Source organism: Excalfactoria chinensis, chromosome 2 (assembly GCF_039878825.1).
Source record: "Excalfactoria chinensis isolate bCotChi1 chromosome 2, bCotChi1.hap2, whole genome shotgun sequence".
In the NCBI taxonomy this organism is placed as follows: domain Eukaryota; kingdom Metazoa; phylum Chordata; class Aves; order Galliformes; family Phasianidae; genus Excalfactoria; species Excalfactoria chinensis.
The window spans coordinates 114,874,591-114,895,880 of NC_092826.1; the positions used below are offsets into that span (position 1 = coordinate 114,874,591).

Consider the following 21,290-nt stretch of genomic DNA (forward strand, 5'->3'; position numbering starts at 1 on the left):
CCCCTTCAAGCTCACCTTCTAGCACCGCTCTCAGCATCACTCTACTCCAGCACCTGCCGGGCTCCATCCCAGGGATCCTTAATGTCTCCCACAGATGGAGGAGCCTTGACAAGCCCTGGTGGAAGGAGCTGGAATGCAGAGTGGTGTGAAAAGCCCACACGACGAATAGGAAAAAAAAAAAGCCCTAGGATTTTTTTTCCCCTAAGCCCATGTATAATAAGCTGAGCTTGATGAAATGTGCTGGATGAATGCATCCTTCGGGCGGCTGTTTCTAGGGGAATGCTTTTTTTTTTTTTATTTATTTCTCCTTTTAATTAGCCAGGCTTAAATTAGCAGCATTTACTGTTGATATTCTTCCATGAGCAGCGAGAACATTTTCAATCAGGAGCCTTATTAATATGCATAAAAGTGATTTGTTTTGATTTCAATCTGGAAGGGCCTCTTTCCCCCCAAGTTTCCATTTCTGCTCTAAACGAAGGTGGAATCACAGTGCAGTCACATACATGTACGCATGTATGAGAGCTGTTGTTACCCGGGGAAACCCTTTGCAGGGAGCTTTAAGAACTCCCACCTAGGCCAGCAGTTATTCTGCTGTGTTTTTCTGTGATGAAACAGCCCAGTTTGGGATGGAGTGGGCTTGCCCCGGCTGCTGTGCTCTGTTGATGGGTTATTAATATGAACACACTAAAACTATCTTTTTTTGTTGTTTTTATTTTGCTTCCCAGCAGCTCTGGGACTCTTCTCAGTGACCTCTTCCTCTCCCAAACAGTGGTTTTGAACAAGTGGAAGATAAATATGAGTGATTTTCTATTAATTCCTGAGTTGTTCCCCCAGCATTCGTACACTGACGCTGCAGAGGACCGATGCAGCTCTGTATGCAGAAACACACCCTGTGGCCCTCGAATGGCCCTCCACCATGCAAATAGAAGCGGGCGCTGAGTGCAGACCACCACAGTGTCCCCAGGTATGGGCTGTGGGTCCCGCTCCCTCCTGGACCCATGCTCCTTGCCTGGCCCCAGGCTCATGTACAGAAATGCCTGTAGCACCTACCAGTGTAGCTGGAGGATTTGTCTTACGTTCAACAGATGTACATTTTAATTTCAGTGCATCAGAAGTCTTCCTCACTCACAACTAATGCCAGTTTTTATGTGAAAAAATAAAATGGAAGTGGCTTTGATGTTTGTCTTTTTTTCCCCTCTGAGCAAATCCCAGAGTTTCTCACTGTGAATCTCAGTTACATTCAGTAACAACGCCTGATTCTTATTTATTTGTCAATGAAAGTGTTTCCAAGCCTGGACCTTTTCTCCCAGGAATACATGGGAAAAACTCCATTCTTATTTCCTAATTAGGAGACTCATTGGACCCTGGTCACACACTTAAATCAGAAGACAAGACGTAGGTGATGTAGATTACTCGGATTCATGCCAGGTTTGACCCACATGGGTTGCACACAACAGTGATTCACACTGTGTAGATCTGCAGTAGGCTGGGTGCACCATCAGAAATACACCATGGCTCCTCCTCTGGGCCAGTGGTGCATGGGCAGAGGGTGCTGCCTTTTTGGGTTCCGTTCCATCCCCCATCACTGCAGAGCAGTTGTGAGAGACCTGAACATAGGAGCAATGGGACAGACAGGTCATAGAATTAGAATATCCTGAGTTGGAATAAACCCATAATGACCAGAAAGTCTAACTCCTGGACTGATGAGCTGCCGATGGCAGAGTGGAGGCTGTTGTGTTGGCACAATGACAACATGCTGTGGTGCTGCGGCCCTTGGATGTGGTCAAAATGCCTGTGAAGAAAGGACTCCCCAGACACTGCCCTCAAATGGAAGAGTCTTGTGATCACGAGGACAAGAGCACTGCCTCTAAGTGACATTTGTTTCCACGAGTTGGAAGGATAGGCTTTTGATGTGTGTTTCCAATGTGCCTTTCTTCTCTTGCATCTCCTGCCCCCAGGGTTTCCTGGTGAAGGAACTGGAGCCCTGCGTGTCCCCAGAAATTAAAACAAAAACTGGCTTCTGCGGTATTTCCTGAAATGCATTTTCATCTTACGGAATCTGTCCTAACAGCAGCCCTGAAGCAGGAAAGATTTCATTTTCATCTAGTAGTGATCAGAAGCAACATCAGCAGGGAATAAATACACAAAGCCATGCTGCAGGGATATTAGCTCACATGACAAGGCGGTGCTATTTGGTTTATTACAAAAGAGAGCTCATGTGTGGCTTTGCTCCATCTCTGTGTTTTGGGCACTTTGCTCCTCCAGCGGAGAAGCGAGACCCAGAGCTGCCCAGGACAGAGCGGCCTACTGAAACCCAACGGGAATCTCATTTGGGCCGCCCTGGCTCCCCTAGCTCCAGCCCACACATCTGCAGGCTCACTTTCACGTCATGGGGGATTTCAGGGCTACATCCACAAAACACACACATTCACCCCCACGACAGGACATACAATGCCGTTCCATAAGCATGGGAATGCACTGCTTCCCATCCCTTGCAATCAGGCAGCTGAGACGCTGCCATTCTGAATCCAAGGCTGGAGGACAACATGCTTTTAATTCACACAGTAAAACTAGAGGAGCTTTTTGGGCACCACAACTGTCAGAAGGCAATGAAATGCTGCTGGGTGCAGACTAGCTGAAAGGGGGGAGGGTTCAAATCCCACTCCTGGAGGAAAGCAGCAGCTTCTGTCACTGCAGAGCTGTCATGGGTGATGCTGCCACTTGTGTCCCTGAGGTGGGACAAGGCAAAACAAAACAGAAGTTTAGGTGGAACAACCAAATAATGAATGAGCTTTATTGAAGTTCAACGAGGAACACGGTGGTGTGGAGTGGGAGTGCTGGCCGTGGAAACAAGCAGCTGCAGCACAAGGGCTCCTGGGACACACATTATTTTTATTCCCAGGGGTTTTCCATAACGCATCTCTGGAGTTGAGGTAAGTGCTGCACCACGTGGCTGTCACTATGGAAACGAGTATTTTTACATGGTAAAAAATAGTCCCATGAAACTCCTGTAAGCTGTTGGTTCTAAAGCCACTTGGCAAGCCACGTGGCTATGGGAGAGCAAACCTCTTCCAGGAGGGTGGTGATGGTGGCACCAGTTCTGCCACCTGTGCTGGAGCAAGCGCAGGTCGTAAAGAAAGGACTGTGAAGTGCTGGGCCTAGCTCATGTGCTAGAGTACGTGAACAGGAGTTTCTTAGGATATATACTCTGATCAGCCTCTCTATCAAAGCCCTGCTTTGATTTTTAGGATGGTAGCTGCCAACAAGCCTTTCTTTCTCCCTCATGTCACCTCAGGCTCTGTTAAGATGCCTGAAGATAAGTCTTTGTATTTTCTCCCTCCTACTGACACGTGCTTACAGTACTGAAATAAAACCCGACTCTGGTCTGTGGGTACAATTCAGTGCCACCTCCTGTTTATTTTCCAACGTTGTGTTGGTCTGAAATTCCATTTTTATTTTGTACTCGTTGGCAATAGAGGGTGCCCAAGGAAAGAGTTGAAAAATAGATCTATTAATTCTGTTAATGCGCTATTTCATGAGAAAGCCCACAAGGAGTTGGACCCGATGATACACAGGGGTCCCTTCCAACTTGGGATCTTCTATGACAACAAAGCAGCATGCAGGTGAGCACATACTGTGGAGCTGCTTTGCCTTCCTGTGCTCATCAGCGTGGCTTCCACAGGCAGGAGGAGAAAGAGAGCAAAGCACACAAGGATGCGGCTCTCTGAAGCACTGCATGCTCCCGGTGAAAGGGGGAAGGAATGGAGCCAGCCCTCCATAGAACCCAAGGGCAGCTGCAGTGTCGTGTGGACGTGCTGAGACAAAAACACACCAGGTCTGAATTTTAAGAAGGGTTCAGGGATGAAATGAAGTAAACGAAGTAAATGAAGTACCATTTGCTTAAGTATAAAAGCCACATCCAGAGTAACAACCCCTTATAAATAATACAGCCCCCCCCCCCCTCCCCCCCCCGCATGATATTACAGATTGTTTCAGTTTTGATTGGCTTTGCACTACTTTTAGATGCTGTATTGAGGGATATGGGTTAGGCAATAGACACTGGTGGTAGGTGGATAGTTGGACTAAATGATCTTGGAGGTCTTTTCCAACCTTGGTGATTCTGTGTTACGGTATTTTGGGGGGAAACTACCCAAACAGACTGCAGTACTACGCAGGATCCAAAAGGCACAGGGAAGGTTTCTGGGTATACCCCCCCGACTCCAGCTTTAGGGCTGCCAGAAGCCCAGTGCAGCACACCATCCCAGCAGCCAGAACTCCAACTGAACAAGAATGGCAGGCACTTGCTTAAGCATTAACACTCACACAAATATAAAACTCAGATTGAGCCATTTATTCTGTGCATTCACCTTTCATTGCAGTACGTGCAAAAATTAAGTACTTCTAACTGCTGAATGGAGCAAACAGAAATTGCTTCCATCATCTAAAGCTGACAGCCAGCTATTCAGCCCTCCATCCTCCCTACTGGATGGCCAGGATGATCGGGTTCCTTAACGACGAGCAAGAGCATTTCATTTTCAGCAGCATTGCCACATTATGGCGTGCATTAATTTGCTAGGAAATCATTTTAGAAGAACATAAAGTGTGATGGATTCCAGTTAGAAACACAGAGTACAATAAAGGCCCCCTCTGAAATGTGACATCCCAAGAAATTCCTTCACAAAAAGAACTGGAAATCAGCCATCTTACCCAGACCGTATCTCCACACCGCATAGTTAAGAGAAGGATGGAGATCATCCATCAGGTCATCTGTTAGCAGATATTAAGCATTAACCTATTTCAAATGTTATGTGTGTTTGTAGACAGAAACTGAATAGGTCAAAGAGGCTTCTGGTTCACAAAGAAAGATGAAATGGTATTTAATGCTGCATCTGAATAGCTGCCCATGTAAATAGAGGATGTGTGCAGGGGTAATGGGGGTTACGTTGTTGTAACCTTCTGTTTCTAAAGGCTTGCATTATTTTATCATGTGAAACAAACCTTACAGTGAACAAACCTTGCAGCCACCTTACAGGTAGTGAGCTTTAAAACAAGGTTACAATAAACACAAGAGGCCAGGACACAGAGGACACATTTTCTGTTAGCAGAAGACAAGTTTAATAAAACAGACTTCTTACATGTCAGGTTGACGGTGTCATCCTCATTCCTCCCATGCCCTTCATGGTGTTGGCTGAGAGCTTTTCACTATGGACAGGACTCAGGGTTGCTTCTGTAGGAAGCTTTCCTGAAGGGGAAGATGAGGATGTGTGATGCAGCCACCCACATGCGTCTGTGCACTTGCATTTCCAGACTGTCCCATGTTATTTCTGATCTCATGTGTATTCTGACTCTCCCCTCCATCTATCTTTCTGCCAGCATCACATATCCAGGATGAGACTGAGGTAGTTTATAATAATGGCTTCAACCTGCTGAGTTATGATCACAGGAAAACTGTCAAGAAATCCTTAATCACTTCTATGCTACCTTGTTTGCTTTCTTTCTCCTGTCTTAGCTTTACACCCATTCAAATGCTCATGACAGATGGGAGAGCAGGGGGCCAACACACAGGAGTGCACAACCAGTCTTACTTGTGGTGGGAGGAAAGGGAAAGCCCCACCAGTGAGAAGCACCCACTGTCCTGCATCCCAGAGCAGGGAGCTGCTTCCAGAGATCAGAACCAGGCAGCTTTAGTGCCATTTCCAAGGAATGTGGTCACAGCACCCTTTACAGAAAGTATGCAATGAGGTGTTCCAGCAGGACAGGGACCACAGCCATCTCTGCTGTGACATGTGCCTGGTATACGGAGACTGCTCACTCCACTGCCTTCCATACCTCTTCCCCGTTCACACAGCACACAGATGCCTAAGGACTGGACCCACAGAGATGTTTAGGAGGCCTATTCCAGACTTCCATGGGAGGCTGGTTACCTAAATAGGAGTAGAGCACATGATTTACCTTAGCAGGTCTGGGCTCCCGTGGCTGTGCCCATGGTGGGACCCTCACTGCTCCTCTGGCTGGCGTTGAAGTGTGGTGCAGTGCCACCCTGGTGTTGTGAAGTAGCCGTTCTCCAACTGGTGACGGCCTGATTCACAACACCAGCTGCTGCACGGCACCTGGCAGGGCCCTGCGTCCTCTGTGCTCCATCTTCATCCTGGAAAGCAAAGAGAGGGTTAGATCTGTCTTTCCCACAGGGTGTGCGCTCCCACCTCTTGTTTACAATGACACCAAAGTACTACAGTGAACTTCTTCCCCCAGAAATGGCAGACAGGCGCTGCAGTTGAGATCTGCTGCACTGTACCACTGGCTGCTGTAGTGTGATGCGGGTTCAGCTACATCCTCACTATCCACATCCTGTGTTCATCCCAGGAGGGATGGAGGCTCACAGGCAGGGGACGTAACCTAGAAACTCAGCCGAGCCCCAAGAGACACAAAGAAAGAGGCTGCTGCTTTTTCACCAATGCCAGGATGCTGTTAGAAGGACAACGGTGCTGTCGGGAGTACGTGGCCTCCTGGGCACTGTACTGCCATTCAGCCTCACACCCCTCAGCATGTGCCCTGCCTGGAGTGGGTAGGACACCAGCACGTGCCTGGTCTGTTTCTGGGAGCTGCCCAGGGTGGTGGCACACGCAGTACTGCCCACTGGCTTAAGGGTCCTGCTGGAACCCAGGGTGACCCAGTCTGCAGGCCCTGTGCTTCCCTGCATGGCCCCATCCATCAGGGATGTGAGGAAGTTGAGAGATGCAATTCACTGCTGACCAGCAAAGACGGTATGTAGACTTCAGACTGATTTCCCTCAAAATGCTACACGTGTGGTACAGGGACTCACTTGCAATGGTCAGGTCATTCTCAGTGGGATACCAGCATCACCTCATGGGCTGCTAACTTGTCTACACGCAGGCAAACAACAGGCAAACACTCGAGTTTAGTTTGTGCATTAAGGACTTTCCTCAGCAACCAGAGCTCAAAATGAAGCAGTTTCTGTCACCCAGCTTGGGACTGTCTCTGTGATGAGAACCAAGTGCAAGAATCTTGAAGCAAAACAGGGAGAAAGCACACGATGTGGAGCCTGGCACATTGCAAGGGAGAAAATGCTCCTTTGAATAGCTCTGAAGCAGGTTTGATGTGGAGACAAAACTTCCCCCTTTTGTGATGAAGGGAGTTACCCCTATGCTTCCCTATTTAATCCAACAGAAACCTCATGCACTGACTTTCCACTGAGGAGATGGGAGATGGGGTCATGACCAGTCTCTAAGCAAAGAACTACAAACAAGTGCAGTAAGGAGAGACTTCCCAGGTCCTACAATGTAGCTGCCGCATGACATGGAGATGAATCTGACACCTCTGCACGTGCACGCACTTGTAAAGTCTCAGCTATGTCACGCTGACACAGCTTTTATTTAAAGAGCAGTTCCTGAAATTTTAATACACAGCGCTACAAGAAACAAAACAGCGTATTCATATTTTATGCAAATCTATTATTCAGCTTCAACATGGAAAAGGAAGAGCCTGAAAGTGGAAGCCGTGCTCTGGCTGCTCCTGAGCAGCAGTGACTCGGCAATGCTGGCTGAAGGTGACCAGATGCTGAGAGGTCCCCCCTGTGTGCTGCAGTGCTGCACACACCAGCAGGAGCACACTGCGTCGCACCAAGAATAATGCCAAATGCATTCTGCACATTCCCCGTTCCATGGGAACACTGAAGTCTGACAACGGTACTGTGGGTGGGAACAGAAAAACAAATGATACGAGCTTCCTTCAAGGTTGTTTAAATCCTTATGAAACCTTTCACGCAATCTGCATCCAAGTACAGCAGAGTTCTAAAACGAAATCAATCTCCTGTATGCATCGCTTGCTGCCCAGAAGCCAATTTAAAAGCCTTTTCTACTAAGAACCAGCAATACGCACTCTGCAAGTGAGAAATGAACACTTAACCCAAGACTCTCTCTCTCCTCGCTGCACCAGAGATGGATGCTGCCTTTCTGCCTTCACCCTCGCTGTCAGATAGTCCAGCACGGTGTTAGAGCACATCTGATTTGCAATTTCCACACTCTCCCATTTTCTCTTAGTACAGTTTTACAATTTTTAGCCACCTATGGGCTGTAGTTTTCATGTTCTCTACGTGGTTCAAAAGCTTTCTTACCATTTCCACTGGTGCTCAATTTCCTTAGCAGCTGAGTAGTGGCAGAGCAAGCGCTGCACTCTCCCGTGCCGGCTGGTGCTGTGAGCCCTGAGGAAAGACAACAGAACACATATTTACTTTGGGATGAGGCCAGTATGTGTTCGTTAGGAGAAGAATCTCACCTCCTATAAACAGGAAAACAAACTTCTTTGTTTGGTGGGGGGTGATGAGGGACGTGAGATTCAATAATGCAGCTCACCCTTTCTAGGAATTAACATTTTTGGGGGGGGTTTAGAAACAGAACAAAATAAAGAGAAACCAAAGAGCTGCTTTCTTCACTCTGAATTGCTGCCTGGTGAGCACGGTCCCCAGGTCCACACAGGACAGTAAGTGCAACTCCTCCAGCACAGCTCTGCTCTCACTGCTAATATTCCATGCAAATAGATTTCCTTGCTTTGGTCACAGCAGTCTATTAATTCAGCCCGCTTGTCTGGTACATCTTTATCCTCCGCAGGTTAATCCTGCCAAATTCCTTTGCTGTAGTACATGTCGCACAGCATATAATATCCAACAATGCAATTTTGCTAATCCTGTTTTATCAGCTTTGTTGCTCTGTCTGGTCAATCCAACAGTGAAAAAAACGCACGGAGGGTTTTTTGCCAACATCTCCCCCTCTTTCGCCCACCCCCCTCCCCAACTTTGCATGGTTTCAATTAAATGGTTCGAGAGCAGAACACACTGTTTGGATACCCGCCAATGCCCTTCAGACGCAGAATGTCAAGGCACTTAATTATATAGGTCTCCAAACTCTTTCAGACGCCCCACCTACCCAGCCTGCCGCATTTACCGAAGGCAAGTGTAAAAAATCGCCTCAAATCTCTTTTTAAAACACTTTCCACGCATTAAGGACTGGAAGATGGCTGAATAGCGACGTATTTATTGCCCATTATCTTACCGAAAAGATTACACAAATGAGTAAAGACTGTCTCATTAACAGTTCTTTGTTGCCTTGTTTACTGTTTAGTGGACTCATTAACATTAATTATTAGAAGAAGAACATCAATTATTGCAATAACCTTTGTCAAGCCCACTAAACTGACTCAAACAGCCAATGAGCCGCGCTTGTCAAGCAGGATTTACATGTGCAAAGCTAAGAGAAAGGACAGCCGAAACGCGCGGCCACCGCGTGTCAGCGTTCATTCCGGCACCAGCAGACCTCCGGGAAGAAAATAAAAGGCGAAAGCAACGCAGGGCTGGACTCCAGCAGGCCCAGCTCCACGGGGGAAGATGCAAACTGAGCCATCCCTGCTTCTTCTTGCGCTCGGCACGCCGTATTTATTACGCTAATTATTTTAGTGCGGGGACTTTCTGGCCCCCGGCAGTGCAGCCCTACGCTGTGTAATGGAGACACAGGATGCAGGGTGGGTTGCTCGCTGCCTTGCCAAGGGACGTCCTTACACCTTATGGGATGCTACGGCTGGGGTAACCCGCTGATTTCTTCTTCCTTGAGGAAACCAACCCCAGGTGCGGATCTCCTCTGCCTGAGCCCAGTTGCAGGAATACTTCAAATCCTCCATTTAGTTCAGCAGCTCTGGCAGGAGTTAAATATCAGCGGTAGCACATCTATAATTGAAAATACTGCCAGGAAGAGGGCTGAGTCACTAAGCTGGATCCAGCACCTCTAACTCTGTTTCTCAGGCTAACTGCAAGCACTTGCCCGTGCCCGAGAACGAAATGAGCCTTTTCGGAAGGACCCTGAGCCAAATCCATGGCTCGTGAGATTGTATTTGTACACAAATAGAAACAAGGGCAGCTAAGCACCGCACTCCTTGCAGATGCTTCCACAGCACCACGCTGCGAGCTGCTGGGAGAGAATAAGCTGAGCACTCTCTGCTCCAGCTGGGTTTTAAAGAGAAAAAAGCTTGTAATTTCGGAGAAGCTGGTCTGTGACAGTCACACTGTGTGCGCTACAAGCCGGAGCCTTCCTCCGGGTCTCGCAGTGCAACCCCACCTGGCCCAGCGCTTCCCCCACCAGCGCTGCTGCAATGGCTTCGTGTGGGTCTCCCTGCTAATGGCTGCGTGCAACAATTAAGCTGATTGCTAAATTAGCAATTCTGGCCCCGCAGCCCTGTGGGCAGGGGGAGGTCCACAGGGACGGTGCGGGCCCTTCCCTCGGCAGGAATTGTGCTGACAGGACAGTCCATCCGTCTTGGAGTCTTTAGACAGCTGTGCTTACCTAGCAGAATGTAAACATCTCTGAACTTTGCTTACTGGATAAAAGGAAGCATTAGTTTCCTATTGCATTTCCTTCTGCAAGATCAATCATACATGCAGGCTAGACAGAGCATCCCTGTGTTTGTAATTAATCTCGTAAAGGAGGAACATCTCCCCTCCATCGATTGCTATATTTGTATGCAGCCTTCCTGCGAGACAGAGAGTGGAAGAGGAAAATAAGGGCCAATAACAGAATAGTAATCAGCCGATCCCTTAAGAAGGGCCTCACCTAGTGTGCTATACCGACACAGCAAGATGCTTTTGTGGCCAGCCGGTTCTTTGTTGGAAAAATCACTTTGTAACAGAGTGACTGGGGACCTCAGCATTGTTTCTACATATCCTGAAGCCAGAGGAAAGTGAGGTTCACCAAGAGTTTGGGGCTCTTTTTCTCACTTCTTTTTCCCAATCCCATACACATGTACTGCAAGCAAGCCCTCTGCCTCCTGGATGTTCTGCTGCCTCTTGCCACGTGTCACTGCCTGCACACCACAACTTGACGCCACACCAGTTGTACACCGACCTCTCTGCACACAGCAGACTCCCACCAGCAGCTGTTCCAGAAATAGGTATCATTCACATTTTCCTTTGCACATATAGAAATGTTTAAACCCCAAGCTAAGGAAATATTAGCTAAAAAAGCAAAACCAAACAAAAACACACAGGTTTTTGCTAGATCACAAAGAATCATTTCCTCCTTTCTGAGCACGTATAGGTGCTGCACTCCTGAGGATGACAGCCTTGAGCCACTCAGATGCAGATGGAAATGGGGCAGCAAGCGCTCTCCTGCATTTCCTCAGCTCCAGATCTGACCCGCTGCTGTTTTAGATCTATCCGTTTCATTGCACAAAACACACTGAGCTCACTGACATTTACAATGGGCCAGCACACTCCCAGTAATGAGACAACAAATGGTCTCCCAGACATGGTCAGAGCGAATGTACTCTTCTGGTAGGCGCCATGCTAGTCTGGGCTGTCACTGCCTGTTGTGATTTAAAGGAATAATACACACATTTGCTTTTTGAGTGCAGCACTTGGACGAGTCAGAGCCTTTCCATGACTAACAGCAGCAGGACAGTGCTGTTACAGTTCACTGCAGAGCCCACCCTGTGGTACCACAGGGAATCTTGTTTTACAAGCTGAGAGATGAGGGCTTACTGCCTGTGCTTCCTGACAGAAAAAAAACAACCATGCATTTAAGGAAGATGATTTACAGCAATAGAGAACAGCTCTTCGAAATAAAGCATAGGGCTGGTATTATCTGCTGCATGACAAGCATCGTGGGGCAGCCTGGTCTAGTACCAGAGCTGGATGTTAGCGGCCCTGCCTGTGGCCAGGGGGTTGGAACTTGATGATCCTTGGGATCCGTTCCAACCCAAGCCATTCAATGATTCTGTGATCATCTAACCCAGCTTCCACACCATGCTTACGGAGTGCTCTACTGCTGTGGTCCTTGCTGAACACTCTGACATCATGCAGCCCCTTGCAGGACAGGTGCTGAGCATTTCTTTTGCATCGTTCCTTTTTAATTAAAATTACATTAAATTAGAATTTTTCTTTGAAGGAAAAAGATCTGGAATATGCACAAAATGCTGAAGTGCACCTTTTTCTCCTCTCCGTTTGCACAACTCTTTCTCACACAACACTCACATCTATGCTGTAACGAGCTGGCTTTCATCATGGAAATCGACAGCCCATTACAAGATCGCCTGTTCACTGCTCAGAGGAATCATCAGCAAAATCAAGTGACAAATGAGCAGTCTCAATCTCTCCACCTTGATCTCCTTGCTGCCTGCATGGCTGCGCACCTCACCTGAACGAGGGGTGCCAGATGTGCAGAAGCAGGGTGCCTTCCCTCTGTGGCTCCTGACCCAAGGGCCGACACTGAAAATCCGGGATGGGATTAAGAATCATCCCACCCTGCCTGCCTCTTGTCACCTGGCACTGCTCAGCACCTTCCCTGCCCATGCAGGATGCAGCTACTTCCCCCTCCTGCCCCACTCAGCTGCTGCGATTCAACAGTCCATACTGGAAAGAAATTGCACTCTGCCACCCTTTCTCACAAGATGCCATTTGCAAACACCGACTGCTACAACTGAGCTGTTGTTCGAGCATTCAGTGTTAGGGAAGGTGCAGAAGATGCAGTCTGATATAAGACATAATCACCGTGAATACTTGGCTAAAAGGAGAATGGTCTATCGAGGGCTGGGCACTGGCTGTAACCCAGGAAGCTCAGAGGAGCCAAACGTAACCCATTAAAGATAATAATAAAGTCACTGTGAGTTCCAAGTTAAGACTTGCACAGAGCAAAAAAGGAATTTTACTGTTTGTTTTTCCTTTCCATCCTTGTGACCGCCGCTGGCCTTTGCTCCTACACACACTCCTCTCAAGTCCAGACAACCAAGAAATGCAAACCGCTCTTCAGGCTGCAGTAATTTCTCAGTGGTGCTGACTGAAAAGAGGCTCCTGCTCCTCCCCCCTCCGCCTTCATAAAACTGAAGACAAATATTAATGTTGGTTCCTTCCTTCAGCCAAATGCTTCAGGTACCTTCGGTTCCTTTCTGCCATATGTTTTACAGCCAAATCACAGCTGCGGACAAGAACAAATAAAAGTGTTCCTTCTTAGGGAAAATGGACCCCAAACTCCAAATTCTATCTGCTGTCTGTCAGGCTTCTTTCACAAGCAGATACCCTTCTGTTCTCACACTCTGCAGAGACTTCAGACAGGCATTTCTCAGAGCAGGCAGGAAGACAATAACAACTAACAGAATTATTTGGTTCTGGTGAAGCCAGATAAAGACCACGCTCAGAGCAGGAATTCAAAATTACGTCCCTGATGAAATGTAGTTGCTGGTCGCGGTCATTTCCTCCTTCAGAACAAAACAAAACAAGCAAAAAGACAACAGCACAACAAAAGGAAATGCACCCCCAAACAAACCAAAGCAGAAAAAAAACAGCAGCCCCAAACAAATCTTAAGGACAAGCATGCAAGAGCTTTCCCTGTGCTTTGCAAAGAGCGCAGCGCGACCTGCATTAGTGCAAACCAGCTGCACAAAGCCACCTCTTATTCTGTGACCAAAGTGGTGGAAAAGCATGAATCAAAGTGCAAATACTTCAGAGCTTTACCGTTAAAGCTGCAGACGTGACAGAAAATCACATATGGTCAGCCGTACCGCAAACACGACGCCGCAGTCCTAAATCCAGCTGGTCTCCTTTATCACAACAGGATGCGTCTGTCTAGCAGTAGTCACCCAAAGAACAAAGTCATCTCGTGTCTGGAAGATAACAAGTTGGAAGGAGTCACGTTCAAGGATTTCAGCTTAATTAATAGCCATAGATGTTATTATCCTCTGCCTCTAGCTTTGCTTTTAGTTTTTTTTTCAGACACACTCTCATTTAACGAACAGAAAGCAATCAAGAAAATTAAACACAGTAACTCAATTAAGCATTTTTTGGGGAAACAAACATAGTAAACATACATTCTAGATTTTTACCGTACAATATTAATGTCTCCACAGGGAGACGGGATTATTATGGCACTAATTTGTTTAAGACAAACAAGCACGAGTCTTCTAAAAACGAGAACTGCAAAGCGATGCATTTTTAATCTGTACCCAAAGACAGAGCTGACAAAACACACTCACATGTGCAAAAGGAGCGCCTAGGAGCGAAGCTGAGCTCAGGTTAGTTGCACAAATAGGTATTTTTTCCTCCAGCAGAGATGACAATAAAAGTACTCCTGTCACCATCACAGGCTCCTGCAATGCTAATGTTGAATGTCTGTGTGTGTGCATGTGCACAGGCAGCTTTTGTTAACGTTTGTCTACAAAATTATCATAGGTGTCTTTCCTTGTGCACTGGTTTGTGTGATAGAGGTTTCAAAGACAAAACCGAGCCCTGCCTTTAATATAGTGTTATCAGAGGCATCTCCCTCGGGGAGGTGTTATGGTCATCGTGCTGACACCACAATGAGATATGCGCTTCTTCCGAGAGAGACTGCCACAAAGCGCTTCAGAGAATGGCTGCTCAGCTAACGGATGTGCATAATTACTGCTCGCGATGGCAGGTTTTGACAGGCAGACACGAGAGGTAGCACAAAGACATGCAATGGTGCTGCTGAGCTTGCAACTCGCTCCCTTGGCATCCTCCCAGCTGAACTTCTGCCAGAAATACCATTTTTTTTATGGCACGCCCACAGGTATTTGGAGACCCCAGCCCGCAGCTCCCCTCCCAGATTAGCGTCAGAAGCAGATGGGGATGCTCAGCCTGCCTTCGCCAATACCACAAATGGATGAAGATGATTCTAGAGGAGGGAAACTGTTGGAGCGTACCCAGAGAAGGGTCACAAAGATAATCAGAGGGCTGGAGCTCCTCTAGTAAGGTAAGGGCTGAGAGAGCAGGTTTGTTAAGTCTGGAGAAGAGAAGGCTGTGGGAAGACTTCACTGCAGCACTCCCGTACTTAAAGGGAGCTTATAAGCGGGAACAGGACCGACACTACATCATCTCATAGCGACTGGACAAGGGGGAATGGCCTTAAACTGAAAGCGGCAAGATTTAGGTTAGACGTTAGGAAGAAAATTCTTTACTCAAGAGTGTGGAGAAGCCCTGGCACAGCTGCCCAGAGAAGCTGTGGTGCCCCATCCCTGGAGGTGCTCTAGGCCTGGTTGGATGGGGCCCTGGGCAACCTGAACTGATGGGTGGCAGCCCTGCCCATGGCAGGGGTTGGCACTGCGTGGGCTTTAAGGTCCCTTCCAACCCAAACCATTCTGCAATGCTATGAAACACAGGTGAAAGCAGTCACCATCAACAGGGTACCGCAGCAATAGAGAAAGCCCAGATATGAAAGCGTAAAATTTAAATGTATGAGCAGACAAGATGTTGCTGCAGAAATACTTCCATGGAAGCCAACCAGCCTAACTCAGAGTGGAAGGATGAGGATCACATCTTGCTCCCAGTGTCACAGCTGTAAAAGTGTATGTACATGTTGGGTGCAATGGAGAAGACAAACTGATGGACAGTGTTTCCCCATGCCTTGCCCCTGCTCCCCCACACAGCTGTGGACAAGGTATGTGAATCCATCTGCTTCTGCCCCACAGGTACACCCATCTCAGGAGCTTCCATCCGAACTGACCAAAGCTGTCTATGAAAAAGTTCAGAGAACAACGTGTGTGGCACATCGGTGTGCACTGGTTCTGAAGGGGAGATGGAGGTGTGGGAATCTCAGAGCTCAGTGCAGGAAAAGCCAGTGTGTGGCTGGGGGGCAGCAGGAGCCCCATCACACATTGCAACCACGTTTTGAAAGGTTTTATAAACAAATCCAAGGGGGGCTATTAAGCCTGCCATTCTGTGTACAGAAGGATAAAAAAAAACCTTGTAGATGGGGTTAGCAAATAGAAATCAAACAGCAAATAGCAAAACTACATAAATAACACAAGAACGATGATTAGATTGCTGTATTTTGAGTGGATTTGAGGCAGATGTGAAACAGGTGGTAATTATTTGCTACAGAGTAACTGCAATTTACTTGAATTAACCGCATAATACATTTTGGCCACTAACGCTTGTATTAATGTACTGCTTTCTGAACTTCTTTGGGAAAAAAAATTAGTAGCATATCAGGTTGCATTTTACCACGGCACTTGCATTTACTTCATCCTCAATAAAATACAAACCTCCAGGCAGAACCTGAGGTCAGGCAAGCTGCCAGGACAGCACAGACAAGCAGGTCCAGGCAGAAAATGAGCGCTGGCTCTGTGCAGGAGCTCCCTTCCAGCTGGTTTCACCCCAAACACCAACACCACAGCCCATTCTGTACAGTCAGCCCCAGCCTGCAAGATTCCTCAGCACTGCAGGGCTGGCTCTTGGCTCCCATCTGCTTGCAGGGGGCCTCATCCAATCTCACCTTAGCCTTAAAAATTAACACCAAGCGAGCATGAGATCCTCGGGCAGTGGGAAATGGCAAACACGCTGTTATGCTCCACTGGAAACATTACCACGTTGGCACAGGAGAGAGGCTGAAGGGCAACAATTAATTATCACATTAGAGATGGGCACACACCTCCTGCTCGGTTTATTTTATTCTTAAAATCAGGATCTGGAAAGCCTTGCTTTAGATCAGGCTGTGCCAGAAGCTCGTGCTGCTGTGGTTCAGTTGCCCAGCCGCAGGCAGGCCCACTCCACCTCCCCTTCTTCCAGGGCCATAAACTAATTACAGCCGTGCTCCAGCGGAAGCTTCCTGTTGGGTTGGCATGCCATCCTTTTAGCATAGAACGATGAAAAATCTTCATTTGCTTCAGAGGAGTCTGCTAGCCATATTAATAAATTATGATGCTTGAATAAGAATAGCACGGCCTGGAAAAAAAAGAAAGCACCGAGCAAAAAGCATTACAACCGCTGCGCAAAGCACGTATTTGCTATATTTAGCTTTTTCACCCTACAGGCTGATAATCCCAAAGTAGAATGGAAAACCTGCTGAATCACTGCACCTCTAAAGCAGCACTCTTTCCAGCAGCACATGCTTTTAGTACATGCCTTACATGAAACCTACACCTGGCTCAGGGGCACAGCGCAGGGCAGGACTGCAGGAGCGCTCCTCCCACATGTAGGGCTCAGCCTTGCTGGCCCCCTACACACTGGTGACCGCAATAGAATGGTGACCCTCACCAGAACTCCCAGCACTCCTGGTATTGGGCTCCTGCTCACCCCAATGACCTGCAGTCCCATATGGCCATCCGCAGCGAGGCTTTCAATAACGCCTTCTTAAAAATAATACCCTTTTTCTCTCAACAAGCTTTACAAATCAATACAGAAAAAGAACACTTGAATTAAGCAGATGCTTACGACGTTCCTCCTGGCAATTTACGTGATTTATTGAGTTATACTGCAGTCGTCCTCTTTTTTTTTTCTCCTTTAAACCAGATTACGTCTGAACAGCAGCCGGCAACTAAAACATTTTTCCATCTTTTTATTTATATTTTGTTATATTGTTAGTTCAATAAAACTTAGGGAAGAGCACAGAAGCTACAAGATCTAATAGCCAGGATGTGCAATTAATCAGATTTGAGAAGCAAGCACCATTTATCTCCATAAAACAAATAGAATCTATCCTATTAAGAAAATCCATTCAAATCACAAATGTGACTGCTGCTAGTGAGAATATTTTGCTTGGCAAAAGGCCAAAAGGTTCTAAAATTATGTATTCTATTTTTATGTCCTCCCAGGATTGGATTAGTTACTAAGGCAACTGAAGAGTTCCGTCCTGCTGGTTAACAGCTATACTGTACTCCATAAAATCAGCTACTATATAGGGTCTAAGTGCCCGCAAAGCAAAGGCAGCGCACTGCTCTTTGGAGGCTATTTGCTAATGAGTGGCTTCGTACAACCGACCTCCCCTCCTTACTTTTTAAAGGCAGGTAATTATATCTGGGCCATGGGCTTTTTCAAAGTTTCATTTCTGGGTTGTACTTTTAAGAACAAAGAAGAAGGATGCAACCTCTCCAAATGAGCATCCTCCTCGACAAGGGAATTTGATCACTTTTCATTTCCTAAAGATGCCACAAGTGAATCAAAGAGATGTCAGTACAACGCACGCTCTCTGGTGCGCTGAATAGAAATAGGACATGGTTTAATAGGAAAGTGACAAGAAAGATAAAGAAGATGCCCCAAAATAGCTCTCACTCCTGGAAACATACAAGAATTTTAGCATAAAGGCAGACTATCTGCAACACCCTTTAAGTACCACATAAAGGTCGTATTTTTAGCTGATCCACTGCCCTCAGCTTTAATTACGTGCTTTCTTCATATGGCCATACCTTTGTCACCAGGGAGAGTGAAGTACTGCAAGCCTCTGAGGACTGCACTCTGTTTACTGATGCAAAAGCCCTATAAAAGCCCCACTGCGCAACTTCACAAGCTATCTGCCAAGCCCACCTTGAACTGCATAAAATCCAAAGCTGATGTGCAGCTCAAGGGTCAAGTCTTTTGGCTTGGGTGTTCCTTGTTCAGACAGTCAGCTAGATCCAGTCTCCTCCTTTCCTTTTGCAGACTCAAACCCACTTGAAGATAATATTATTCTGAAGGACAAGAGCACATTTGTGTAACAGCTGCCTCATTGAACATACTGGGATTGTTCAGTCTGGAGAAGAGGATGCTCAGAGGAGACCTCACCCCTCTTTATGACAACCTGAAAGGAGACTGTGGCAAGGGGGGGGTCAGCCTCTTCTCCCAGATAAGAGTGACAGGACAAGAGGTCAGCAATAGGCCTCAAGTTGTGCCAGGAAAGGTTCATGTTGGGCATTAGGAAGAATTTCTTCTCAGAGGGAGCGGTGCTGCAGTGGCACAGGCTGCCCAGGGAGGTGGTGCAGTCACCGTCCCTGGAGGTGCTCAAGAACCATGTGGATGTGGCACTGAGGGACACGCTTAGTGGGTACGGTGGAGATAGGTTGATAGTTGGATTAGGTGATCTTAGTGGTATTTTCCACCCTTAAGGATTCTGTAATATTTCCAGCTCAAGTGCAACGAGGTCAGATTAACTTCCTTCCTAGCCTACAGCAAAAAAAAAAAACAAAAAAACTGATAAAGCAGGCAAGTCATTTCTAGCTCAGGATGTTCCACATTACCAGGCCTCTTCCCTGTGCAAACCACTAGGAAACACCTGGTTAGCAAACAGACACTCTGGGCCACACAGCAGTCCCACAGCTGCCTATGCAACCTTTTTCTTCTACACAATGTGTTTAAGCTCATACCCATAAATAGATGCTATTGGATGTTGACAGGGGTAATTGGAAGTGCTTAAATCAGCTCCTCCATAAATCATTTGCATTCACTGGGTTTCACCCATGCCCTTGCTGTGCTCTGCTTCCTCTGCTCGTCTTGATGGACAGCACATGAACTGGGGCACTTTCTGTTCCCTTGAATACTTCATCACCAAAAAGAGAGCAGCAGTAGGTTAGCATTCAAAGGGATCCCTCTGCGTGGCTGGGAGCAGCCCTGTCAGAAGGCAGGCAGACCTCTGACAGCACCTCTGCCCCAGCACCACAGCTTCCTGGCACATGGCCTCTTGCTGCCTTGAGGCTGGCAGATGCACACAGCTGCTGGGAGGTTCTGAGGCTGACCCACAGCACAGAGCGTGCTATTCTGGGAGCTGGTTCAGGGCACTCAGCCTCTTCTCTCAACTACAGTCAGTTCTACGAGCATCGCTCTCCTAAAGCTTTTCAACAAAATAACATTTAACGAACCATTTGTGATGCTTAAAGGAAGCCTTTTCCAACGAGGTACTGTACCACAAAATGGACTACTGCTGAACCGAGCCAGGAATGCTCCAAGTAGATGCATTTTGTGCACAGAGCACGTTCATTTTAAACACCGTGACGTTTTAAACACCCAACCACTTCCAGCAGGAACTCCTGCAGGGTCCCCTTGCATCAGCCAGGAGTGGGGCACGAGGGAAAAGACCCTCAAGGCTCAGCAGTGGGAAGATGTGAAGGGAGTGAACAGCATCTCAGCACGCCCTTAACCAGTGCAGCTGTTTTAAGCTATCTTTAAGTACGGATGTTGAATAGCTATATGAATGAAATGAACTAAAAAAAAAGGGGGCAGTTAAAAATCAAAGGAAAAATTATGAGATGCTGACCTGCAGCTCCAGCAATGAAAAGTCAGCATTACCAGTAGATGTGCTATACCTTAGAAACTCAGAAATGAGTCAGTATCCCAATGCAAAAAAAAAAAAAAAGCACAAAGCAAGACCTTCACTATATTTTTTTGGGGGGGGCAACTTCTCTTGCTTCAGCAAACCCTCACCTTAATGTGCACCAACACAGCAAAGCTAACCAGAACATCATGGCCAAAGGTAATGGGACTGCAATAACAGGCATCATTACCCAAAAAATAATAGCATAATCAGTATCGGGAACGACATTTCAACACTGGAACCACCACTCCACAAAAGATCTGTGCTATCACTGCCTATTAACCCCACAGGCACACCGTGGGAATGTCCTTCAGAGATGCCCATCCTTCTACTAAGAACAATCCTACCAAGTTTCTAAACAAGACCGAGTTCTTCATTGTTTGGCACAGGCACGGTCCCCTCAACTTTGCAGAGCTGCCCACACCCAGGTCTCCTTGATCCAACGCTGAGCACTCAAAAGTGCTCACTTCAGGAGAAATGAAGCAAGGAGGCTGAAGCTCACAATGGAAGGCATTCAAACTGAAATGCCCCACCAAGCATAAATTCTTCTAGACATCTATTCTATTTTCCAGTACAATGCAAGGCCACACTCATGCAGCCTGCTCCTATGGGGTGCTCTGCGCCTGTGACCCTCCAGGACTTCTTCATGCACTGAGCCTCATGCTGCACAAGGGAGTCCTATTGGCATTCTTTGATATTCAAGTGAATCCATTCCTCAAATCACACAATTGAGAACCAGGCTGCTGATTTAAATGGGAGACTTGCAGGTTTGCAAAATCAGGTCATGAGGGAAAAAAAAAAATCCTGTTTTGCAATGCCTGGAAAACGTACTTGTGGGAGAGATGAGGTTTCTTCTCTAGGGAAGGAAATATGCAGCAAAAGTCAAGGAAAGGAAAATGAATCCTTGCTTCTGAATTGAAACAAACTGCTGTCTTACTGGCATAAGTAAATTAAAGGTGAAGGCTTTGTCAGTGGCTGTGCTCTGCAGAAGACAGCTAGAGTAAAAATGTAAGATTTCTGGGACAAGAGGAGTCACAAGAGATGAACACTGCATGATTTAATTATCCATCTGGAGGGAGAAATTAAGCTTTTGACATGGAGCTGCATATAAAGAAAGCAATTAGACTCCCTTTAAGAAAATTAAGAAGGGAGTAACAGTTTAAAGTGCTACTATGAAATCGTTACTTATATGCAATGGTAATATATAGAAACAGCATC

At 46.9% G+C, this 21,290-nt stretch overlaps 1 long non-coding RNA gene across 4 annotated transcripts in view; it reads right to left on the minus strand.

The window, feature by feature from the left end:
* Nucleotides 1–4,336: 4,336 nt before the first annotated feature.
* Nucleotides 4,337–21,290, minus strand: part of LOC140248618 (uncharacterized) — a 57,173-nt gene continuing 40,219 nt past the window's right edge. For 2 of the 4 annotated variants that reach the window (XR_011902861.1, XR_011902863.1), the window contains 4 exons: nt 13,511–13,659; nt 8,135–8,221; nt 5,953–6,148; nt 4,781–5,242 (listed from right to left, as the gene is read on the minus strand). This is a non-coding gene — a long non-coding RNA (uncharacterized lncRNA). The other 2 variants (XR_011902864.1, XR_011902862.1) reach the window with 2 other exon arrangements.